At 43.9% G+C, this 27,166-nt stretch overlaps 1 non-coding gene across 1 annotated transcript; it reads right to left on the reverse strand.

The window, feature by feature from the left end:
* Positions 1-11,463: 11,463 nt before the first annotated feature.
* Positions 11,464-11,550, reverse strand: TRNASTOP-UCA (transfer RNA opal suppressor (anticodon UCA)). The gene has a single exon. It is a non-coding gene; the product is annotated as a tRNA-Sec (tRNA).
* Between the last annotated feature and the right edge of the window lie 15,616 nt (positions 11,551-27,166).

Here is a 27,166-nt window from a genome sequence, read left to right on the forward strand (position 1 = left end):
ATGCTTTGTCACTTTGGGAATACATGGCTGCATCTCATGGACAAGAAAGGGGGCATATTGACTGGAGAGTGTCGCATAAGCCTCCTTGATTCAACACCACGCTCAGCCAAATTGGCAACACAGGGCTGCATCTCCTTGACGACAATATGATGCAGCCCCATGAACCACCCAGCTCTGAGGCAAAGGTTAGCAGGCAACCACTGATGTCGGCACACATGCACCATTGTGAAGGGGTGCCTGTGTTGTGTGGAAGAATGTGTATGTGCAGTAAGGTCCCCTTCATGCACATGTACAATCCTCAACTCGACTCAGACACCCTTGCAAAATGGTGCACGTGTGCAGGCATCGGTGGTGGCCTGCTAACTTTTTCACCAGAGCTGGGTGGTTAATGGGGCTGCATCATATTGTTGTCAATGAGATGCAGACCTGTGTTGCCAATTTGGCTGAGCGTGGTGTTGAGCCAAGGAGGCCAAAGCAACACTCTGCCATCTCTCCAGTCAATATGCCCCTTTGCTTGTTCATGTTGCCCTTATTTTTTAGACTAATGTATGATATTTTTGCTCTATATTACAATATTTTGATGTGCAGAATTACAAGCCAGGGACACGACCATTATGTGTCTGTGTATGTATTAGACAGCTAAGGTGACATGTGTCTATATACCAAAGGACCTATGTATCTGGAAATAGATCTTTAGACAGCGTGGGTGTGCACTGAGGGATATTCATTTGTACATGAGTGACATTGGTCCTCACACCCCACTCCCCCCAGTCCCTGGTTGTTACTTACCCTGTTGTTGATGTAGCTGATTATGCTATGCACTATCCTGTTCCTGGACTCCAACCACCGACTCCTCACAGATGACCGCAGACACCTGTTTCTCCAAGGCATCCAGCTCCTCCTGTGGCGTTGGACTCCCACCTCCCGTCTGCAGTGCTGACTGGCGATTGTTGGACAGTTTCTGCTTGGTCTTGCGCTTAGCATCATGCCAGCACTTCTTGCAGCCAGTCACTGTCCTCTTGACCTCTGCTGCTGCATTCACCTTGGCTACGATGGAGTGCCTTGTTACATTTTCTGTTCCCAGTGAGACAGAGCTGGCGGAAAGGAACATAGTAATGCCTGATATGCACCGCCACCATTGTAGGCATTACTCCGCCTCCAATGGACCAACATGCTCCTTGAGCCCATCGGATCCGTTGCAGTCGGTCTTTCTGACCGCCATCCAGCCGCCCGCCATCCAAATGTGGCGAGCCGTGAAGTAGTTGAAAATGGCCGAGGGACCGCCACCAACAGCCTGTCGGTGGCAGTCTCCCCGTCATTGTAATCAGGCCCTATTTTGGGGTTCCGACTCAATCAGATGTAGTATCTGCACAGAGGACAGTGAGGATTTGCAAAACATATATTTTACTGTTTTGACATGGTAATATATTACCAATCACCAAACGCACCACATCTGTCACTCAACTTCAATCTGTGGCACGCACTGTCCACTGCCCTCACCTAGCTCTAATTTTTACAATGCTTCTGGACCTGGAGGACATGATATCTGGATCAACACTGTGTCATATGCTATGGTTTCTGCTATGGTTTCTCTATGCACATCATAAAGTTAGTTAATGCATAACTTTTGTGTGTGTTTACTTGTGGGATGCCCTTAATATGTGCTTCCATCTTGTTGCTTCATACTACATTGTTACTTTTCATTTAAATCTGGTGATGTGTTATTCTTTTGACACTGCATATAGCTTTCCTTTGTTTATATATTTCTTAAGTAACATGCATTATTCATATGATTAGAGTTGGGCAGCTATAATTCATAGATCATATGTTAATTTTCAGTGATACTTTGCTCCCCCACTAACAGGTACTTCACATTCCCAACAGAGGTATGAGCTTGGCAGTCCTATGACAACCATTCCGGTAGTAATGTGTGCAGAAGATCAACCATTAATGTCCGAATAAAGAAACAGTATTTTAATTTATGGTTTAGTTAAAGATAATGTTGCAATGTGAGTGGCCATGTAATGCACAGTTATATTGGCCATGTAGAGAAATATCTCTTTTTGAATGTTCACCTCCACAATTTTGGGCTGATTTTGCTGGTTTCTCGACTCTGAGAGTGCACTGAAGCCTGGTTACCAGACTTCACTGCCAGTGTTCTAATCCATTATAAAATATATGTCAAACTGGCAAACCCAATTGGCAAGGCCTGACTTACCTATAAGTCCCTAGTATATGGTACCTAGGGCGTGTGTCCACCAAGGGCTGCAGCACAGTTTATGCCACCCTGTGTGTGACAAAGTACAGACTAGAAGAGCAGTGCCGTTGCAGACTAGAAGAGCAGTGGTAACACAGCTAATTTTACTTTGCCATTTAAATTAATGGCAAAGCCCCCACTCCTCTTAAAAATATATGTAAGTCTCCCCTAAGGAACGCCTATAGAGCCATAAGGCAGGGAGCTGTATAATACTAAGTAGGACACGTTTTTTTAAATACGCCTTAACAGCAATACTTCTAAGGTGGCATTTTGCTATGTAAATGCTTGTAGCCCCATTGACTAACACAGGGTGACCCCTCCAGACACACATTCTGCCATTCTGGAGAATGGCATGAACAACTCCCAGGCTTAGGAACAATAGCAGCCTGCTACAGGGCAAAGTGTTAACTTCACCTCGCAGGAAGTCACTCAGGGAGTTATCTTTGGACGGCAGGTAGCATTCACACTCCTGAGTAGCTGTTCTTTGCTCAACTAGACAGGCTGGAGAAAGGGACAGATAAGGAAACTTAGTGCCCAAATCAGTTTTCTTGTGGGCGTATAGCCCCCATGTAGCCACACCGCTAGGGTGGGCTACCAAGCCCCTGACATCCAAGGAAGGGTCCTCACGTCTTGAGAGGGGACAGAATAGTGCACCCTGGGTTTGCTAGATGCCACATAGAGCTAGAAAGTCGCCACCAAAAGGGAGGTGATCTGGTAGCCCATTGGCTAGTGACTGCATCATCCCCAAGGGCACTTTCTGGGAATAACTATGGCACCGATTGCACCTTCTGCTTCAGAACACATCGAAGAAAGACTGCCATGCTGTCCCATAGACTGTGCAAAGAGAGGCTGTACCATTTACTGGACTGCACATGCTGCACCTTGGGCTAGCAACGGAAGGACTATGCCTGTGCCTCCTGGCTCAGGGAAAAGTTGTGCTCCAGCCCCAGTCCAAAAATGTGACTCAAAGTAACCAATGACTTAACACCCTGGAGCCTGCACCAGGTCCAGCACAGCACAAGTAACCCACATTGGCAAGTTGCTAGCCACAGCAGAAGATTTTCTGATAGCTGCAGTTGGGCATCTCAAGAGACCGCACCTCAACAGCCAGAAATTGCACCCAAGTTTGTTGAACCTGGGGTTGTTGTCAAAGTCCAGCTTGGTCACCCGAGAGGGACACAGGCCCCCACTAGTGGATTTCACAAGGACTATGGTGTACGGAGACTGGTAGTCAAGCCACAGCTGCCCTTCCACGGTCTCAAAGAGGACTTCATGGGGTGCTAACCTCTGTGGCCAAAGTCCTCCCACATGATCTGTGGACTGAGGAATCACCACAAAGGCCACACCACAACCCGAGCATCCCTGAGCATCTTTTTATCCTGCATTCTCAGAATCAGGACCACTCCTTTATAGTCAATGGTGCTTGTGATGTAATGTTTGAAACTCAACTGTAAAATGCTCTGGTGGCCAGGTATCTGTCCAAATCTACCCCATTGACCCCCCCCCCCCTCCCCAGACCTTCTCTCTGTCACATTTGGTCACTCAAGCCTGGCTGGAGTCGTCAAACTAACTTTCACAAATGTTTCAAAAGTTGTAAACGTTTGGTTGACCAAAGCCCGTTTGTAATTGAATTAAAAAGTGATAAAACCTTTAAAAACCTGTATCTCTTATCAAGGACTGTAAAAAATTTGAAAATATAATCTATGTTTTTAAATTAGAAGTGTGTTTCTTTCATGATGTGTGGCTTACGTTGTTTGGTTCTTTTAAAAGCTTTATACTAAGTTCCTTTGTTCAATCCTTCTGCTTGAAGCCTAAGCTACCCAGGTTTGATCTTGAGGTTGTTCAAATTAGCCTAACTGGAACCAAGACAGTTTTTGTGAGTGTATTCCATGATAAGATTGCACAGCCGTACCATATAATACACCCAAATCCTCACAGACCTGTTAAGAAAATCGGTTCATATCACAAACACGGTATTCAATAACAAATTTAGAGTTAGGAAGCCATTTCTCAATTTTCAATATGTAGTTCTCTGCAGTCCATAACTACAGTGTCACCAGTCTCTGCATAAGGTTCTAGTTGGAAAGGAGTGTTGTTTAAGAAGAGCTGCCTGTGTCAGTCTTCCTCTGACATCCAGGTGTGTGCCTTGGAGTGGCATTGCATCAACTTCTGTCAACATTATACCTTGACTTATGTGCAACCATGTTCTGATCTGTTTGTGTAATTGTCTAATTTAATATAGGAATCATGGTTGATGGCTGTTTCTCAGACATGGCTGCTGTGTCAGCCATTTTGTAACTGGTGTGTGCTTGGCAGACTCAGCTGCCGAGTGTATTTGAAGGCCTTATTTTTTATGGAAATGCAACGTACTATGCTAAAAAAGGATCAGAGTACCTACATGTTATCCTAGACCTGTTTCTATGGTGGCCGCCATGAAACTGGTTGAGTGACTTTGGTTGTGAGTTTGCCTATTGTGATGAACACTCGTCACATGTTTGTCCTGGGTTGTCCATGACCCAAATGTTTCTTGAATCAGGCTGTCTGCCGGTCATTGTAGCTCCCTAGGCATTATAGCTGTTTTAGAAGTACCTAAGACCCATTTGGAATATGTCCCCTATTGCCATTTGACGTCACTTCCTTAGCATGAAACATGTGGGACTAGCAGCGCACCTAATTTAGCTTGCAGATGTCACTCCAACGCTGGGTGTATCATCCTGAGTAACCATGCCATGGTCAATTATAAAGTCAGTTACACTCCCCTGTACTAATACCATTTTTACACACTTTATTAATCTACAGATAAATAATGCTAGAAATTCTAGGAATACATTCTCTAAAAAGTTTAGGATGAACCTACATTGCACTAATAGTGTGGCTGTCAAGGAGGCCCCTATGATAAAGCATGTCACCTTGTGTGAGTGAGGAGTACCATGCTTGTTTTTAAAACCATCAATAGACATATGTAACCTAGACATGAGAATTGACCTGAATAGGAAAAGCACTCAACATAGGTAATCCTGGATAATTTCCTTGATTGCAGTTACAAGAGAGCCTTTGAGTAAAGTTTCAAATATGTTTAACGTTCAAAACGCACCTAATGCATCACATCTTTTAAACATAGTACATTTGTTTCATCCCCTGTAGAGCAATTGTATTTATAAGGTGGCTCGAACTGTTCAATAGGGCTTTTTTCCAGCTATAAATAGTCGAATAAGGCAGGACTGGAGGTACAACTGTGTATTACTGTATTTTAATATTTTACATAAAGGCAATGTTTAAAATATATGGGGCATATTATCAAGCCAGGCGATACAATTATCGCCGCTTTAGCGTCAGAAAACTGCCGCTAAAACGGCGATAATGGGCTTGATAATATGCCCTATGGAATTCCAATTGAAGCCCATGTTAGATGTGAAGGACGTCTAACATGGACTTCAATTGGAATTCCATAGAGCATATTATCAAGCCCATTATCGCCGTTTTAGCGGCAGTTTCTGCCGCGAAAGCGGCGATAATTGTATCGCCTGGCTTGATAATATGCCCCTTAATGTGCATCATTGGAAGACTTACGCTGGCAGAACCTGTTTTCTTTCTGGTCAAGAAATCATTGAAACATACTGATCTCCTCCCGTGTATTCATCCTTTACCTTTCTTAACCCTCAAACACAAAACACATGACTAGAGTCGTGGACATTCGCTTATTGATGATTATGCACACATATATGTAGCCTCAAATAATATCTGCAGGCTCTGAAGAAGTTACTGCCCTGACCCTGGGAAGCAGCTCCAGAAACATTTCTCTGGTGAGCTCTCACACATTTGCATATTTTCAGCTTAAAAGACGTTTTGAGGTATTGTCAGGTTGTATGTGTTTGGAAAGCATTAATACATTTATCTGGCAGCATTATTCTTACTGTTTATTTGACTATAAAATAGTTTTATTGTGATCAATTAGCCACGCGGAGTCTAGATAGTATAAATGGGCACACTGATTACAGCGCTATAAACTCCACTTTATGGTGACATAAATGAGCAATATTCGTGTCATCATGTTTTATCACACCACATATTGTCAGTCCATGAGTGTAAAGCGGAGGTCCTGAATGCGTTAATTTCCTTACTAAAGGACTGCGAGGGAAGGCATTATAAATCATTGTTATGATTTCAGACTTATTTTAATTTGGATTATAAAACTGCATTAAAACCAATAGCTTTGTTGGAAAGTGCTTAATAAACCACGCAAATTCACGAGCTCCAATGAAATAAAAGGTGCGCTTTCCATTTTTTCAATTGGAAGTGTTTTCTGATGTCACAAGTTGGCCTGGTGGCTGCTTTGGATGGGAGGAATGGAGCACAGTATAGTCAACAGTAAAGCGGGACCTTGCTTTACATCAAAGTACATTGAAAACAGATGAAAAGTACTGGTTTTTCCAGTATAATTGGACCATTCCGATTCTGTGGCGAAAAAACTGACCTGAGAGTATTTCTGCAGTAATGCTTTATTTTTGTACTCTCAGATCAATTTCATATTCTGTAGAGGTCATTCACAACATATAGGGTACTTCAGATGCTGGTGGGTGGCCCATCTAGTCACCAGTTCTGTGGAGGCTATGGACTCCACTCCCTTTGAATAGGCCTACTTAGAGAATCCCAACTACCTAATGAGCACTAAGGGGCAGACTTGCGCCACTTTTACCCCGCCGTTGCGTCACTTTTGTGACGCAGCGGCGGCGTAAACCCTGCGCCATGTTGCGCCCCATTTACAATGTGACGCATCTACGGAGATGCGTCACGTTGTAAAGCTTGCGCCTCATGTGGGCGTACCTGCACAGGTGGGGGCGTCCCGGCGCAGGAACGCCTCCGAAAAGTGGCTGAGTGAAATCTACAAGATTTCACTCAGTCACTTTTCCGGCCATGCTGCATCAAAACCCTGCGCCTGCTTGAAGCAGGCGTAAGGATTGACGCAGCATTGTAACGATAGGGCACCCTCGAGCCTTGCTGGAGCTGCGTCGCGCTTGCGACGCAACTCCAGCAATGCGCCAACCTTCCGCCATCAGATGCGTCACGCATCTGTTTATCTTTGCGCCACAATGCGCTGGATTGTAAATGCGGCGCATCTATTGTGGCGCAAGGGTAAACTTTTGCGACGCATCTTCCCTGGCGCATCCATGCTGATTTGCAGGGATGCGCCAGGGAACATAAATCTGCCCCCCAGTCTATAGTAGAACCGAGTTTTGGCCCCACGAGGCAATTTTTTTGTATGACACAAATTTCCAAATGGGAGTCTGTGTTTTTTAAAACTAACAATCAATGACCTTGCTGTGTCTCTGTTTTTCTTTTCAAAACTAACAAGCAATGACCTTGCCCTGCCTCCATGTCTGTCCCAGGCAAGGAAATCTGGTGGTGGTGTGTTGATGCAAATAAGGAGGGCCACCATCACTATAACGTGGCATCCCAGTTCAGATGGGCAAAGCCAGGTGAAGGATTCTCCTGTTGGAGCCAGCTGAGGCTCTGCTGGTGGAAATACTGTGCTTTCATCTGTAGAAAGGAGTATGTTGAACTTCAGGTTTAGTGGGGTGGAAGTCTCTTCGTCAAACTCAAAATGACACTCTTGGGGGCATATCAACAACAACCGGCGATAATTATCTCTAAGCGCACTTAGCGCTAGGATAATTATCGCCGGCTAGCATGAATTTTTATCGCTGAGATAGCGTGCTATTAGCAACGCTTATCTCAATAGCGATAAAAATCCTCACGCTAACAGGCTAACATGAGATTATCGCTGGGTAATCTCACATTACCTTGTTGATAGGGACAGACAAACTTAGCCATGATATCCTCCTTCCATAGGATATCATGGCTAAGTCAGAAAAATACCAGACGTAAAAAAGCAGCGTTAACCGTGGTTAGCGCTGCTTTTTTTGTCTCTAACAGGGTTAGCGACTTTCTTGATAATAGGAGAAATGTCGCTTAGCGACATTTCTCCTATTATTTTACTCTGGAACGCCCCCTTTGCATCTCATTTGAGATGCAAGGGGAAGCGTAGAGTAAAAGGGTGCTAACATGCAAATTTGCATGTTAGCACCCTGTTGTTGATAGGGTGCTAGTTTTATCTCTGCTTTTTTGGCTTTTAAAGCCAAAAAAGCAGAGATAAAGCCCTTGTTGATATGCCCCTTAATACCTTGAAATAAATTTAGCCTCGCATGGACCTTGATTTACCAAATGTTTTCAATGATCTGCAGACACCATTATCCTTTATTATTTCAAAGTCCCGAGTGCTAAAATAAATAACTTATCTGTAGGCAGTGCATTAAAAAAGCGTGGTTAACATTTCATTGGCATGCATCTATCTTAGCTAACTATGAGACCATCATAGGCAACCAACAGTTCTGATCGAGATGAGGGGCCAGCTGTTTAACTAAGAATGGAGGGGCATATTATCAAGAAACGGCGTTAAAATTATCGCCGCTTTAGCGGCAGAAAACTGCCGCTAAAGCGGCGATAATGGGCTTGATAATATGCCCTTGAGAATTCCCATAGAAGCCCATGTTCTGGTGTCAACATGGGCTTCTATTGGAATTCTGTGCGCCGATAATTTTAACGCCGTGCTTGATAATATGCCCCCGGAGTATGTAAGAATTGTGTTAATATGTTGAGCCATAAAATCCCAAATCCAAATAGAAGTGGGTCGCAATCCAACCTACCTCATAAATATTCATAAGGTAGGCAGGAAAACTCACTAGGATTTGAGGCAATCACAGAAACGGTAATCTGCTGGAGTCAGCAGACCACCATGTATGTGATTGCTTTTAAAACAAGCATTGCCAAAGCCAATAGGTCCCGCCTATGCAAGAGCCATTGGTTTTGCCAATGTGATGTAGCCATGTTGTAAGCTAACATGACTGCTTTTCAGCATGGCCAAAACTTAGGGGGGTACAGGAGAGTGGCGTGAAGTTGAGTGTCATAAAGTGGAGTAGAATGGAGTGTTATGGAGTGGCGTAGAGAGCTGCGGAGTGGCGTAGAGTTGAGTGACGTAGAGTGTCATGTTGTGGCGTAGAGTGGAGTTGTGTAGAGTGGTGTGGAGTATCGTGAAGGGAGTAGAATGGCATAGAGTGGAAGGGCATAGAGTGGAGTGAAGTTGAGTGGGGTAAAGTGAAGTAGAGTGTCCTAGAGTGGAGTGGAACAGAGTAGAGTAATGTAGAGGGTGTTGTGTAGCGTGGAGTAGAGTATTGTAGGGTAGAGTGGTGCAGAGCAGAGTTGATTCTCGTAGAGTGGCATAGAGTAGAGTAGTGTAGGAGAGTGGAATGGCATAGAGTGGAGTAGAGTGTTGTAGACTGGAGTGTCCTAGAGTGAAGTAGAGTGGAGTACAGTTTAATGGAGTACAGCGTCAGAGTGGAGTATCATAAAGTGTAGTGTCGTAGAGTGGAGTGGAGTGGCCTCGAATGGTGTGGCATAAAGTACAGTGCTGCAGAGTAGATTAGCATTGAGCACTGTGCATTAGAGTCCATTATTGTCAAGTAAAATTGCGTTGTTTGCATTGATGTAGACTGCAGTGGCATAGAATGCAGTGGCGCAGAGCAGATTGTTCCAGAGTAGAGTGAAGTGGTGTATAGTGGAGTGGTGCAGGGAAGAGTGGAGTGGTGCAGGGTAGAGTGCAGAGGTGTAGTGGAGTTGCATAGAGTGCAGTGGTGTAGAGTAGAGTTGTACTTCGAAGAGTGAAGTGGGAAAGAGTGCAGTGGCATTGACTGCAGTGTTGCAGAGTAGAGTGGCATAGAGCGGAGTGGCGTAGAGTGGAGTCTTGTAGAGTAGAGAGGAGCAGCTTAGACTGGAGTGGTGTAGAGTGCAGTGACGAAGAGTGCAGTGGTGCATTGCAGAGTGAGGTAGCGTGCACTGGCATAGAGTAGAGTGATGTAGAGTAGAGAGGAGTAGAGTGCAGTGTCCTAGAGTGCAGTGCTGCAGAGTAGATTAGAGTGGCATAGATTAGATTGGCATGGAGTGTATTGGCGTAGATTATAGTGACGTAGAGTGCATTGGTGGTAGAATGCATTGGCGTAGAGTCCAGTAGAGTGGTATAGAGTAGAGTGGTGCAGAGTACAGTGAGGTGACATAAAGTGAAGTGGCGCAGAGTAGAGTGGCGTAGATTAGAATGGCATAGAGTCCAGTGGCAGGGAGTCTAGTGTTGCAGAGTAGAGTGTTGTAGAGTGCAGTAGTGTAGAGTGCAATGTTGTAGAGTGCAGTGATGTAGAGTGTTGCAGAGTAGAATATTGTGGCGTACAGTGCAGTTGCGCAGAGTGGATTGGTGTAGAGTGGAATGGAGTAGAGTGCATTGGTTTTGAATGCAGTGGCGTAGAGTGCATAGGTGTAGAATAGAGTGGCATATCTTGGAACAGGGTAGAATGTAGTGGCGTAGAGTGGAATAGAGCAGAGTAGAATAGAGTGGTGTATAGTGCAGTGTCAGAGTAGAGCGTCGCAGAGTTCAGTGTTGTAGAGTGCAGTAGTGCACGGTAGATTAGAGTGGTTTAAAGTGTATTGGTGTAGAGCGGAGCGATATAGAGTGTAGTGGAGTACATGCATTGGGGTAGAGTACAGAAGAGCAGCATAGAGTAGAGTGGTGCAGAGTAGAGTGCAGTGGTGAAGAGTAGAGTGGCGTAGAGTTCAGTGGCGGCAGAGAGTGCAGTGTTGTAGAGGACTCAGCTTTTATTTTGCAATTTGCTATTTTGTTAAAAGTGCACAGAGGAATACCTCTAGGTACAGTATTAATGCCTTGCTTTTAGAGTGAAGAAAACGTTCAGTGAAAATGTTCTCATTTATTCATGCCAACACAATAGATTCTGGTGGGAGAGCACCTATTTTTTAAAGCAAAAAAATGCTTTATTTCAGCATTATCTGCCCAAAACTGCGTCCTCTTTAGACTTCAATGTGAAAATTAAAATCTCCCTCCTCCTGCTTCCAAATGTAGCCAAAAATGCTTAGTACTTAGGCATTGATTGCTGTCTCCTTAAAGGCAGTGATACACAAACATACACACACGCTTAGTGTGCCACCGGGTGATTGCGCAATCGAGGCCCAATCTATTTATGCAGTCCTCCTGTTGCAGTAACCTGTTGGAACAGTGTGATTCCGTATGTGTGTTTATAAGTCACATGGAACTTTCATCAGAAATAATGCTATAATTATGATTATTGTAGCAAAACGTATACATAGTCTGCCTAGAAGGTGGAATTGAAACACTCTGTCGCTAGACAGTTACAGGTTTGAAGCCTGCACCCCAGACCACTGAGGTTCATCCGGGCAGAGTACTAAGTTTCATGGAGACTTATATATGACAGGAAAATAAAGAACATTTTACTGATAGGGTGAGTTCCCTGAAGTTTTGAAATCCATTTTCTTCACCCTTTTCTCAGTACTAGCAGGTCAGTTTGTTTGAATATCTTCACTGCGTGAAGCCAAACGTTCAGGAGATAAACTTTCATTTATGGAAATTAGAACAAGGGTTTCTGGGTAAATGAGACCAATCTGCTGCCTGCTTTGCTAACGTGATCAAAAAACATCAAAGCCACGAGGAGGATAACTTGCAACAGCAACCAGCAGCCGATGGAACACTTGAATAACCACATCACAAGTAAATCCAGCTCAGACAAAGGAAGTAGAAACGAAACAGTGAAAATGCTGCTCGCGTTCTCTCCCTCACAACATGCACAGTCCTTTCTAGTTCTACGTTTTGGAAGAGGCCGTTTGTAAAAGATGTAATTTAAAAGAGCCACGTTGTATTACGAGCACCTTAATTTGGCACCTCTGTTTGTTTTTCCGTATTTTATTTTTACAGAATATTGCTTTTCATAATTTGTTACTTGCTAAGCGTCAGGCGGAACCGAACTGGTTTCCCCCGTTGAAGTGCGAAAACGGAAGCTGGTCAGAGCAACTCTGCGGATTTGCTAATATGCCAGTGAGCCCAGGAAGCGGTGAGCGAGACTCCGAGAGAATGACGTTTGACGTGTGGGGTACTAACTGTCAGATAGTTGAATGAAAATACACGGGACATATCCGATTTAAACAAATTGCATTCAATGAAAGATTTCATGGTATCGACTTTTCGACATTCTGTGTCTTTTATTGGAATATATAAAGCTGAAAAGGCAAGTGATGGAAACAATACAACCATGTTTAGGCTGTACCAGCCACTGGAAATTTAAAGAACCAAAAAAACAAGCATTTGCAATGCAATCGGTTTCGCCTTTGGGACCTTATATGTGTTGAGCTATGCAACACATTAGCCTGGGTGCTGAAACATCTACTGTTCTTTTACATGGAGGGAAAGTAACCATTAAACTGCGTGACACGCCGGGTATGGGAACACATGGAGAGAAATATTGCACTGCTGATGCGGACAACATACCCCTAGAGAAGTAAAATATAACTATATAGGCCTTAGGCGTGCGTTGGTAACAGATTAACATAACATTAGCATTTCCATACCGTTCTGAAAACCACCAGAGCAGCGAAGGGCCCAACAGTATTCCAATATAACAGCACGCTTCAAAATGTACTCTAATCTACTGGTTTATTTAAGCCTGGGCAGTAGTAAAATAATGACTAACCCCAAAGGACATGTATTTTAAAAGCAACATCAATTAACTTGTAGCCTGCGTGATTCATGCAAGTGGTTCCAAAAATATCAGCTAACAATAGCAAGTTAAGCATATTACAATGCAGACTTGTAAAATACAAAACCAACTGAGTTGAATAAAAAAATGTGTGACGTGTAATAGGCACAACACAAGCACATTTTGCAAACACACGAGGCAGTGATGAGAACCTTAATTCAAAAGTTTTCATTTGACTACTTTTTAAGCTGTATAGGAAATAGGAGCGATACTAAAATGAAAATGCTTAACACTTGCATTTCCAAAACAATTAAGTTACACATATTCCACTGTAACCCCCCCCCCCCCCACACCAAGTTACTTTTCTATGCATTCTGATGGTCATTTGCAACACTCAACAAAGCGCATAAACACAGTTTCGCCTCACTTTCCACTCATCACCCAAGGGATCAGCAGGAACTTCGGTGGCCATGCGCTTCTCATAGAAAGTTCGGAGTTTGCGCTCATAGTGAACTTCGAAGAGCTCCTGGCACTCGTCCCTGCACTGTCATCTTCCTCCCACTCTTCCCGAACTAGTCCTTTTGTCTCTGCCCTGTCTCTGTGTCCTGGCTCATCCTGCTCCTTTCTGCCTCTCTGTTGACTGGCTCATTCGGCCCCATCTTATCCTCCTCTTCCTCTCTGCCCTTCCTCCTGCACTGAGTCCACTGTCACCTTTTGGCTCCTGCACATTGCCCTACTCTTGCATATCCGGCTGCCAGCCTCTCTCCACTGCTTTCCACTGAAGAGCTCAGCTCTGAAGTACCATCTACTACAATTTGTAACTCCGCATTGGCAGTCGTGTGTTGGTTGAGTTCAGCCAACACCCAGAACGGGCACGACAACCCATCCCAACGAAGATGTGGCTAACCAGAGGGCTCACAGGACCGAGGCAGAGCAGGAGAGCAAGGGATATTAGCGCCTCACGAAGAGAGATCCACTGAATAGTCACAGCAGAAAACTCTGGTTACTGACCAAAGAACGAGGATAGAGGGTGATGGGGGTGCACGGTGCAGAGCGGCCTCCCTGCCTCAACAAACCAGTAGCATACCTGCAGGACACATGGACCACAAGCGAAAGGGAAAGCCGACCACAGCCGACAACAGCACCAAACCCGCAAAGTCCCCTCGCATGGCCATGTACAAAAGGTACCAACAATAACAACAACAGAGCTCCACACAGGGTGAGAAGGAGGAGCAGATGAATGCCTCTTCAGTGGGAAGTTTCCAGATTCTTCTTGAGCCTGAGGTGGTTTTCATTTATTAACTAAATAGATTGTTTTTCGGAAAATCTGTGAGTAATGAAGGCATCGTGAGAAATGAAAGAAAAATGCCCCGCAGCTTTTTGAAAACTAAATCTGTGGGAACTGAGCGATCCTGGGGCATTTTTAATGGCTATAAATAAAAATACACAGTTCCTTGACTCCCAAAATAAACTTGGTCATAAACTGTGTGTCAAGACTGATGAATCGATTTTTGCATTTCTTCAACCACATGATGTGCTCGAAAGTAGCATAAGGAATTGCATATGACCGAAATTTGAGCCAAACACCATCAGATGAAAATAAAAAGGCTCAACAGCATTCACAGCCAAGCTCACTGTGGGTTTCCAGCACTAACAGACGTACCGCCGCACACAGCAGCGCGTTCAAATTTTTTTGTGTGTAAATTTTTGCATCGCATTGACGCAAATTTCTAGCTGTGTGTGTTAGAAAGGCCGCTTCCTTGGTGTAGTGTGACCAAGAGATAAAACAAGATGGATGATGGAGCTACCTTGCATCACTGGGTTAAAATCCTCTCTCTGCCACTTCCCCCAGGTGCCCTGTATAAGAAGCAAGTGACTGTAGGTTAATAATCACTCATAAAAATAAAAATTCATCTCCCAACCACCGCGTTAATCTGCCCCACAAAGGCCACTCACACAGTGCAGTCGAACCCGAACCCTTGCTCGAATCTGATGTTCCATGTTTGACCGTAGCGAAGTTGTGGATAACCATTGTTTATCAGTGAAAAGAATAGGATACTCACCTGCTCACACTGCACACCCACTTAAGTCCTCCGTCCGCATATTTAGTCATAACTCCTTCAATAGCTCCTCTACGCCGGACATCTAAGCCCAGAGCTAGGAAAGAGGGGCTGCTTTGTCTTCAGAGGCCCTGCACTCGCCTGGTCTCCAGTAGCAGCAGATCAGAACCAGAAAAATAAGGAACGCCGACCGGTCACTGGCCTGCTTTGCTGCTTGTGCTGTCTCTGCCTCTGCCTCCCACAGTGATTTGCCAAAATGCCACTGTTTTGTCACGTATGCGTACGATGTAAGGCATCGCTAGCATGCGAGACAAAGAGTGCAAATACAGCCACCAATCACAAAACAAACAAGCACTGAAAATGCAATAGGACTCGTATTTACGCGAGCCCTATTGCATTTTAAACGGAATTGCGGGCATTAAAGGAGGCACGGATGGGAGGGGGTGGGGGGGTGTTTGTGGTAAAAAAATTACAGACTACAGGAAGGGAACAGGGAGAGGCAGGGGAACAAAACTGTTTTTGTAATAAAGGGGCCGATAACCTCGTAAGGATAAAAATGACGACATGGACGTCAGGAGGCGGGATTAAAAAGTCAAGCACCAATCAGAATGCAGAAATTATGATTCAAGCCAATGAAAAATAAGGCTGGAAAGTGGGCGGAGCTTCCCCCGCTATACTGTATACAGCATATCTCGACGAGACAGCGCATGCTCTGCCTGGTCGAGACCTAAAAAGGAAATGGAGCAGCAAGTTTGTTTGGACCACTGCCTACTTTTCAACACATTTGTTTTTACATTCACAAAGTGGAAAGGGGCCCCGAAGGGGAGTTCTTTCCTTTTGCCAATGCATTATTAGATCCTTTAAGGTGTTTGTAAATGTTTACATTTTGCAACTGGATTTCAGTCACCAAATATTGATACGTAAGATACTGGCTCATCATTATTCAGTAGAATGCCTACAACACGCCTCTTGCAGATACTGAATCGTTATTCCTTTACTATCTCAATATAGAAGTCGGAAAAATCTTTTCTAATTCCTAAAAAAGTATTAGCACATAGAAAAAAGCATTTTAACTGAACGCGTAGTGCATGTGTCTCCTTTCTAGTATTATTCTATATGCAATCCATAAATCCTTGCTCAGCAGTAACTTTTCATATTGTATAGGTTTCTATGCTAGTTTTCATCTTAAATCCCATTTATAATTTGCATACAGCTCCTGCACTTTGGCTGAGTAACAGGAAACTTCCAACACTCGCAAACTGTATAAAGAGGGAAAGAAGAAGTAGTGGGGCAAAATAGGTATTCTAACAATGTTTTAATTTCAGGTTGTTCGTTAAGGACAATAAAAAGTAATCAACATGAAACTTCCCAGATTCTCAGGGCCAAATTGGTACAAAGTGCTCTTAATCAGTATTTGTTTATCGTAATAAAGTCATAGACCCCAGTAAAAAGTGGGGGCGGGGGCGGGGCAGCCGGGTTATTCCTATGAGTTTGCATCCAATACAGTTTTCCACCCTCAAATTACAGGTCCAAATTGCTTGCAATTTCTATTTGCACATCCCTAGAACAGATGAAACCTTACCCAATTTGCCTGCAATTGCCAGAAACAAGTGACAGCTTATCGTTTTGGTCTTTTAAGAAGCCTATTTAAATGTATTTTTGCATTTATTACATATATTTTTAACTTGTGAATCGTAACTTGCAATGGTTCAGTTGCTTGGATTTTATTGTTAAGTTAGGATACCCTGTTGAAAATGTACATACCGGATTCCATGTTAGTTCCTCCTCACATGGCTTTTTATTCCTGAAATGTGCAAATTATTAGGCGTTGTACATAATTTCAGCATTTCCTGTACCTCTGCTATAGTGTCATAAAATCCTGGTTTCTTGTATTACCAGCTAAAACAAGTAAATGAAAGTTCTTTTCTCACATTTGTCTTTTGAAATGTCACAGCTTGTGTACCTTTCAAATGGTACTGGGAGTGAGAAAATTCTTAGAGTGAAATTGTGTTATTTGGACAACTATTACACAGTATTCATGTTACAATGCTTGTTTTCACATTATTTTGCTAATGTCCGCTTGGCTCACAGGAACTTGGGCAGATTTAGGGTTTAGAAGGTGGGCTAACATTTGACAAGGTGGCAGAGGACATTAGATTTGCCACCCAACGGCTTGCCAAACTGGAAGATCAATGATGTCCTAGCGGTGATCTCTGTAACCTCAGAGGAAATGTAATAATTACCGTTCCTCTGACGGTACCAAAAGTTTGGTGGACGACTGCCATCTGTTTTGACAGTTCTCCACTAAACTTTTTTGTTTTTCAAGAACAAACTGTCAAAGTGAAAGTTTATTTTTTTTAAACAAATAACTAAAGATCCCCACACCAAGGGAGTTTTTTTCCTGGGTTTGGGTGTCATCATTTTATTTTTTCTGAGAAACCCTGGCACTGATGGACATCAAAAAAGAGCATCAACTGACAGCTCTGAGTAAGCCGAGCGGTGTGGTGCCCTCACTCTGACAAACAGGCCATCAGAGTAAGCTTTCCATCAACTGAGCTAATGAGGGCACTAGAGAAGGAAAGCTGATGACCCGCCTGACTCTAAATAGGCTAGCTGGAATGAGAGTCTAACAGATGAGGTAACCCCTTCATGTTTATGATGGAAAAGCCTGTTTGCCAATCTCTAAATCAGGCCCTTAATAATCCGCCAAATCTTTGTTTGAAGCATAGAATTTTGCAAATCTGTTTTTACTGAAATACAAGCAACAGTCTGCTTGCAGTCTTTTACTAGATGTCCCAAGAATGAGAAGCAGAAACGTGGTCTACATTAGGGCCTCATTAGGAGTCTGGCGGTTCAAGGCCTGTCAAACTCGTGTGAGTGTGGTGGTGGTGGTGGTGGTCTTACGAACGCCGTATTACGACCTAGGTGGCCAGGCCACCCTGGGACCACCGCAACCGTTAGGCCTCAGAGATCCCTGGCAGTGGCGCAGCAGTCTTGAGGCCATAATATGCTTGGCGGGACAGCTCCGTTCCCGCCAAACATATTACAAGTTTCTCCATGGTTTTCATGGCGGTGAGCTCGCCATAAAAACCTTGGTGGAGAGGAAGCAAAGATGGCCTTAGAGGCATCCCTGTTGCCTCAGGGCCATGGGCTGCATGCAGGGGGCACATGTTGTGCCCCCCTGTGTGCGTGCACCCCAGTACCAGCACAACATTGCCTGCAGCAGTCCATGCTATGCAGGTACTGATTTCGATGTTCCCATTAGAACCACTCGCCAGACAGGAGAAAATTCCAAATCTGGCAGGCGGTTCAAACATGGGTTTGGCAGTGTGGGAGTGGGGTGGTCCCGCTCCTGCACTGCCAAACTCATAATGAGGCCCTTAGTCTTAACTTATGAGGCATAATATAGCACGTAAGATCACATAGTAGCCTCTAAAAGTTGTAAATATTGACATTTTTCAGCTATATCGAATGTCAATCCTAAAATAGTTGCATATACACAATTCTTTCCACAAACAACTTCAGGGGAAATTATGTAGTACAACATGTATGGCTAAGCTCATTCCAAGCAGTATAGAAAAAAAATGGTGTCCAGCTATACTTTTGTCTGGATCCTAATGCAAACTATTTTGTCATGGGAAAACACAGATCATGCGTGTGTGCCATGACATAGGCTGTTTCACAATTTGCAGTCTTGTTAAACCAAGAGGGGTGCACAAAGAGCTACTCTCATAATAATGGACAGCTACCGTCTACACCAGGAGTTAAGCAGCACAAGTGCGCTGGTTGAACATATCGCATAGTGAGAAGTGAACTGGATTTGTTTACCCTATGTCACAAGAGTGAGGTCTTCAGGCTCACTCACTTATTAAAAGATCCGCTGCTGTGTGCATAACTCACACTTGGTCTGCATCAGGAAGATGTGGAGTGCTGCATAGTGCATAGGGACTCTACGTGGTTTATGTGTACCTGGGAATGGTACAGTACACAAATAGAGCAGTACTGTGTGGTAAATGTGAGACTAGTGCATGTGTAGGGTGTATGTATGCCTGTCCTGTAAGGAATATATGGCATGAAAGATTAAGTTCTGCACAGGGTGTGCTCAATGAAACCATGCGCTGGGTGTATGTGGGCCTGCGTGAAGTACAATACAAAAAATGTGAAGTGTTGTGCAGTGTACACATGGTAAGTGTGTGTGCTGGCAGTGTGTGCATTTGTAAATAACACACCCTAGTTAAAGATAGAAAAGCTTCAGTACTGAACAGTGTGCACAGATTGAGGGTGGGTACAGAATGCATGTATACGTTTAAGGGTACAATGCATAGAAGTAAGACAGCTGGACCAAAAGTGTGCTGAGAATGTGCACTGAGCAAATGTGTCTGCAGTGGTACGTTACATGGAGGACCCTGGATTCCATTTTGGGAAGTCCAGGCCTGCCTGGTGAAGACATTAGTAGAGAAATCCCCCAGACAGATCTTTTTATTGCTGAATTCCTGTGACCTCAGAGGGACAAACCCTAAAGAAAAAGAGAGACTCCCTTTACACTTCAAAAGCCTGCTCTTTGATTCAGTAATAGATCACAAAGAGGGGGCCTGGACACATCTTAGGAAGGTAGATGGGGCTGATAGGGGAATTATAGAGAGTAGGGTTGGGGGGTCTGTGATTAAACATTTAATGAACATATCACTTTTAATGACATCCATGTGTGAAGTCTGGTCACTTCCACAAATTGTGTTGGTAGACAATCAACTTTGGAGTCTTGCCTGCTGTGACATACATCTTTCATGAGAAAAGTAGAAAGAGAGAAGTGCCCACTTCAAAGGAAGCAGAATCCCAACATACAACTTCAAAGACTCAGACCCGAAATCACATTTGGTGTCTGGAAAATCTCTATAAGAAGGGGAGGTTCAGTTCCTAAAAATCTGTCATCTGCCAAGAAGCCAGATGGACTGTGTAAGAAGGTGGTGAGTTCTGCAAGACTTCTGCAGGTGACCTGGCCTATTAGTCTCCCTGCTGAGTGAGGGGATATCACCCAGGACACCAAAGTCACCTACCCCAGAGCCACAAGCATAATCACATGCCTGCCTACAAATACCAATATGCCCCGTGAGGGAGAGGAGAGCATTGGAGGGGGTGAGGTCTGTTGGGGAGCTATGCATGAGGATTCCCTGGGTAACATTTGAGTCTGTTACCAATTGTGCTGTTGCTCATGTGCAGTATCGGCTCTGTCACCCTTGTATGCCAGAAGAGGGCTGCAGTGTTTTTACCTGTTTCAGGAGCGATGGGTGGGAAGCACCAAGCTGCTCCACTGCATTAACCCCACATGCCAGAGGGGGTCACAGGTGAACTGATTTTGGGCCATGAGCATGTGACCTGTGACTGCCAAAAGTGCCAACCTTGTATGCCAGGAGGGGCTTAGTAGTGAGGGTGACTGCAGAAGGAGAGTCTGTGCACAGTTTGTGATTACCATGGCAACCCCATATGCCCGGAGGGGCTGCCGGTAACATTTTTGCCTACAGTTCATGTCGTCACCCTGGCAGAAGGAATACTGCTGTGACCAGTGGGTCAAGCCTGCACATTGTGACCTGCACCTGACAAAGTCATTGAGTTGTAACTGAGGACATTGCACCATCATTGGAGCTCTGTTCAGGAGCCGTAGGCTAGCATAAAGCAACCAAAATTGCAAACTCCACTGAACTAGTGGGTATATAACTCAACAACTATTACTGGGGATAACTCCACTAACTTAATTGAAAGACATAGATTCAAAAGTCAGACATTCTTAAAAGTTTGTTTATTAATCACATTTTTTACATATGATATTTTATTTATACGTTCCTTCAAACATATGGATATCTCAAAATATTTCATATCAAGAATACCCACTATCTTCCAATTCAAATTCAAAGGGAGATGTAGTTGAAGATTTATATATGCATATTTATCAAAGGGGGAGAAAGCGATGAATTAGATAACCCTCCTGGGTTGACCCTTGGTGGCATGCTTCATCTGTGTGACAAGGGAAGGGGGACAAAAACATGATGAAATCTATGCTAGATGTTTCTGACCATTACTGTAAGATTAGAGGTGATCCAGAAAGAAAATCAAGAATGCGATCCTTACTATCACCCAGGAGAACGTGAATAAGGGAATCATCTGTAGTCAAGAGTTTGAATTTGAATTCCTAAAACGGGTGCATATCCCAAAGACACAAAGATGTCCTGGATCTTCTATTGTGTCACATTGTATCTACAATAGCGTGAGTACAGCGCCTCTATCAAAATACATCAATACGTTTTTCAATTGATTGATGTGTGCGTTTTTTAGGAGAATTTTTATACAATCAAGTAGCCCCTTTTTATGAGAATGTGCGACAATGGTCCAGATATAATGATGATATATTCTTTGTCTGGAGAATAGAACAAGGAACAACTGGAGGAATTACTTTAACTGATTAACTTCAGTGACCTACATATGAGATTCACATCTAAAACTAGCAGAGAGAAAGTTGATTTCCTTGACATATGGATACCACACCAAAACCAGAGTATTGAAGTTTCTCTCTTTATTAAGCCTACTGCTAGAAATACGCTATTCCACTTTGAAAGTTACCCCCTACGCTGACAAAAGCAATGCATTACATACAGATTTCATCACAAACTCTGAACTAATGGTGAATAAACAAATGTCCGGAGGCTATCCTAAACACCTGGTGAGGAACTCTTTCAAGAGACCAAAGTATCACAATAGGGAATCTATATTCTAGGAGAAAAACAAAAATAGTGAAGAGAAACTGGCCTGTGTAGTAAGACACTCCAATTTGTATCATAAAATTGGACAAATTGTAGGCTCTCAATGGCATATTTTGTATATCAACTGCCCCACAGGGAAATTACGCAAACCTGCGTTTGCTCTCAAATGTAACCAAAATGTAACCAACAAGCGCTAACCACAAATGTGGCTCATGCCATGCCTGTGAAAGAGTCATGGTGACTGATAGCCTGTCTTGGGAACGCAAGAAAATCATGTTGCCAGACATGACCAACTGTAGGACTTCTAATGTCATCTACCTTATTCAGTGCCCTTACCAACTAGGATATGTTGGTGAAATGAGCTGTGAGTTCAGGCTAAGACTTAACATGTACAAATAGGCAATTCAATACAAAAACAGCTACACCACTAGTGGAATGCTGGGCCTCAAAAAAGGGGCCTCTCCTGGATCATCCTGGAAAAAGTCAGGGCCAGGAAGGAGATGGATGCAGACTTGCAACGTAAAAAAATAAAAAAAAGTGTAAAAAAATTAAAGATTTCTGGTATATTTACACTGGGAATGGAAGAACAGGGACTAAATGATATAAGACCCTGGGGAAATGTCATATATTTAATTCTTAGCTGCTTTCATGACCTTCTCTATTGAGTATCTGTTTCCCTTTAATGGCCTTTAGTTGCTCCCCCTTTTCTTTTGGCTTGCCCTGTTATGTGAAGAGTCCTCCTGGTTGAATCCAGGTAGTGTGCCATTGTTCTTAATTTCTTTTAGCTATTCAATTCTGAGTTTCCTGTGCCTAGCTTATCTACTACTCTGCCTCATATGTGAGTTGTTTCATGGTGCCTCAGTTTTACCTGATTGGGTAGTCTTTTTCCGGTTTTTCGGGGCAGTATGTGCTATAAAGAGCCCTTCTCTGATGTGGCTCTTGTCCAGCAAGCAGGATGTATGCTCTTTCTATAAGTGAAACATGGAGTGATCAAAGGTCCCCTTTTGTTAAGTGATCTTAGTCACCTCTTATGTTTTATCTTTAGGCTGATTGTTAAATGTATCGCATCCATGTTGTTTGGAGTTTCCCTCCATTTTATCTTGGCACCCCTCAGAAGCCTCAAATTGTTCGTGATTCAACTATGATCCTTCCCCAATATGACACCCTCCTGGTTAATGTTGTATACATTACAACAAACAAATGATGGACGGAATGCTGACAATGCAGACATTCTCCCCCAGTCAAGAGATCTGGGTTAAATCCATCGTTCTTTTGCCCACTACACCACCCCAGTTTAGACATGGCCATATGCAAATCAGTCTTGACCCTGTGCCTCATGGGAACAGTCCAGCCCGAACTGCCAAGCCATGTCTTCCCTGGACCGGAATCAAGCATCCTAGGACCGGTTTCTGGCTATCAGCCGTCATCAGCCAGGATAGCTTGACTCCAGTGGCGTAGTGAGCACGGGTCCCACGTCTGGGAATACCCATCCCACTTAGGGCGAAAAGCGTTACAACAAACAAATGATGGACGGAATGCTGACAATGCAGACATTCTCCCCCAGTCAAGAGATCTGGGTTAAATCCATCGTTCTTTTGCCCACTACACCACCCCAGTTTAGACATGGCCATATGCAAATCAGTCTTGACCCTGTGCCTCATGGGAACAGTCCAGCCCGAACTGCCAAGCCATGTCTTCCCTGGTCCCTTGCTCACTTTGCCACTGGATTCAAGCAAGCCTGGCTGAAGACGGCTGAAATGCCAGAAACCGGTCCTAGGAAGCTTGTTTCCGGTCCAGGGAAGACATGGCTTGGCAGTTCGGGCTGGACTGTTCCCATGAGGCACAGGGTCAGACTGATTTGCATATGGCCATGTCTGAACTGGGGTGGCAGAGTGGGCTAAAGAACGGTGATGGATTAAACCCAGATCAGTTGACTGGGGGTGAGTGCTTGCAATGTTCAACACTCCGTCCATCATTTCCTTTGGTTTTTGCTTTGTTCGCCATAAATTGGCAGGGTATGCTCAGACGTGAGTCCCTTGCTCACTTTGCCACTGGATTCAAGCAAGCCTGGCTGAAGACGGCTGAAATGCCAGAAACCGGTCCTAGGAAGCTTGTTTCCGGTCCAGGGAAGACATGGCTTGGCAGTTCGGGCTGGACTGTTCCCATGAGGCACAGGGTCAGACTGATTTGCATATGGCCATGTCTGAACTGGGGTGGCAGAGTGGGCTAAAGAACGGTGATGGATTAAACCCAGATCAGTTGACTGGGGGTGAGTGCTTGCAATGTTCAACACTCCGTCCATCATTTCCTTTGGTTTTTGCTTTGTTCGCCATAAGTTGGCAGGGTATGCTCAGACGTGAGTCCCTTGCTCACTTTGCCACTGGATTCAAGCAAGCCTGGCTGAAGACGGCTGAAATGCCAGAAACCGGTCCTAGGAAGCTTGTTTCCGGTCCAGGGAAGACATGGCTTGGCAGTTCGGGCTGGACTGTTCCCATGAGGCACAGGGTCAGACTGATTTGCATATGGCCATGTCTGAACTGGGGTGGCAGAGTGGGCTAAAGAACGGTGATGGATTAAACCCAGATCAGTTGACTGGGGGTGAGTGCTTGCAATGTTCAACACTCCGTCCATCATTTCCTTTGGTTTTTGCTTTGTTCGCCATAAGTTGGCAGGGTATGCTCAGACGTGAGTCCCTTGCTCACTTTGCCACTGGATTCAAGCAAGCCTGGCTGAAGACGGCTGAAATGCCAGAAACCGGTCCTAGGAAGCTTGTTTCCGGTCCAGGGAAGACATGGCTTGGCAGTTCGGGCTGGACTGTTCCCATGAGGCACAGGGTCAGACTGATTTGCATATGGCCATGTCTGAACTGGGGTGGCAGAGTGGGCTAAAGAACGGTGATGGATTAAACCCAGATCAGTTGACTGGGGGTGAGTGCTTGCAATGTTCAACACTCCGTCCATCATTTCCTTTGGTTTTTGTAATGTTGTATACATTACCTCCACATATGTGTTCTTTCAGTTCCCCATCTATTTTAGACCAAACTTTATTGCATTTTTATTGCTTTATGGCTTTTTGTCAAGGACAGATGCTACATCAGATACTCCATTATTTCAGAAATATACCTCCCTGATTTGTTTGACTGTTGCACTGATTTCGCCCTGGGAATTATATCCCATTAGATATGTATGGTTTCTTTGATATTTTAACTTTTTTTGGTATATTCTTTCTTTTCCCCTTTAACTGGATGCCCCTAAGCACTTTATTTTATATGTGAGACCCCGCTCACCGTCCATTTCCAGACCATATAAATAGGCTTTTTTCTGACTCTTTTCAGTCTATGTTCTCCATATAAGTTTCCATTTTCAAACCTGCACCTCTGTATCAATTTGAGGCTTTCTTTGTGCCCTACAGTTGTATCTACTTTGCACAGTCCCACCTTCCTTTGGATATGGATTATGTCCAGGTATTGTGGGTTTATCCTCGAAGGCTCATGTATTGTGCCCAGAGTTAGACATTTGGCTTAGTAGTCCGGATAAGACTGTTTTCCGTTGTTCCACAAGTGTGTTGTTAGGAACTCCATGCCTCTAAGCTACTTATCTGTTTAGTGGGTAGCCTGTTGTTCTAATCTTTGGCCCCAGTAGGGATCAATCTACCTCATTGTTAGACATTAAAGCCCTCTCGCCTACCTCCCTAACCCTTGCTGCAGCTCTATTGACCTCTTTGCTGGACCGGATCTGTATATTGTTTTGTTTATTGTTTGCTATTTTAGCAGCCCCTTCCTTTGCAACAAATTGGTGACTTAGGCTCTTTGCTGTACAATAATCTATTGGAAGACCCTGAGACTCCAAAGTGCCTCCCTTTGCACCTCACCTTTTTGCGCTGCTCTTTCTACCTCAGTCTTGCAGTCTTTAGCACTGGGAGTCCCCTAGGTATGTAAGATCCCATATTCTGTGGGCATCTGTACTTGCTTCAGTACCTTCCATGGCATATATATTTTTGAATATGTTTTTTTTATTTGAAACAAGAGCTAATCAGTTTGCATGTCCCGGCCATGTTTTGTCCTCATCTGAATTGTACGTAGTTCTCATTAATACCTATCTAACCAGGTGAACTTCGGCCCCTTATATATTGTAGTATATTGGTTTTCATCTCCTTAACTGGAATAAAGCCTCTTGGTAATCTGTTCACCATCTCTTTGCATGAATATTTCACGATATACATGATCAGGTGGTTTTCATATTATATGAGTGAAATTTCTAGCGTGGGATACACTGTGATTGGGTGATTTCTCTTCTTGCTCTTTGGGACACACTTTCTCTGATTGCACTATCAGCTCTAGTTATCAGAATACATAATTCGTTTTTTGATCCCTGTGCTTTTTGTATTGTGTTTTGGTATTTCAGTAGTTTTCTTCTGTTTACAGACATTCTCCTGCCACTGGAACAGCCCGCTCATTGACATAAATGGTTGCTACCATATTCTTTATGCTTTTCGTCTAGTGCCCTGAAGAAGGTTGCTTACAAATTGACTTCACCGAAACGTGCTTTGGCGCTAATCTACTACCTGGATTGGACACCAGGGCCTGCAACTATAGAAGATATCTCAATATATTAGTACTTCTAATGTCCTATGAAGAAATATGTTCAAAGCAATACAGCCAGTGAATCTCTGTACATAGTTGTGTAATCAGAAGAGCACACAAGAAACATTAGGTTCACTATCCAGTGCAATATTATGTTATGTTTTTAATGTTTTTAATGTATTGAGTTGTGAATGTGTGGGTATGGCTGAAGTTTGGCAGCTGTCAGTATGGGTGTGAAATTTTAGCTTGAGTGCAGCGATGGGGATCTTGTCACAATAACTGTGTGCATATGTAAATCTACAACTACATCTCTCTTGGAATTTGAATTGAGAGATAGATGGCATTCTTAATATGAAACTTCTTGATGTACGCATGTTTGAAGGAACGCATAAAGTAAATATTATATATGTAAAATGTGATTAATAAACAAACTTTTGAGAATGTCTGATTTTTGAATCTATGTCTTGTAAATAAGTTAGTGAAGTTATCCCCAGGAAAATTTGTGGAATCATACCTAGCTAATTCCGTCGAGTTGGCAATTTTGGTTGCTTTACGCTGTTGTCTCCCCCTGGTACTGCCTTCTCCAAATTTGTTCTTATTGGGGTCCCCTTTTCTTGAGCAATAGCCGGAGAATCACACCAGCACCTCTCCACTGCTAGGGGAAAGAGCAACTTACCTTTCGTGTCCACCAAGCCGGAGCAGCTCTGATCACTGGAACAGACTGGCAGCACTACTTGACAGGGAGAGACTACGCCACTGGGTGCTGCTGTGCCCATCACGAGATGCCTGACTTCGCCGCACAGGATCCAGATTTGTGGGCACTCAAGTAGAGGGCACTCTCTGCACCCCTGGGCACTGAGATAGCACTGGAGCATGTAAGACTGGAACTGGGCCTTTAGAGCTCCGTGGGA

The sequence above is a fragment of the Triturus cristatus genome, chromosome 2_2 (genome assembly GCF_964204655.1).
Source record: "Triturus cristatus chromosome 2_2, aTriCri1.1, whole genome shotgun sequence".
Classification (NCBI taxonomy): domain Eukaryota; kingdom Metazoa; phylum Chordata; class Amphibia; order Caudata; family Salamandridae; genus Triturus; species Triturus cristatus.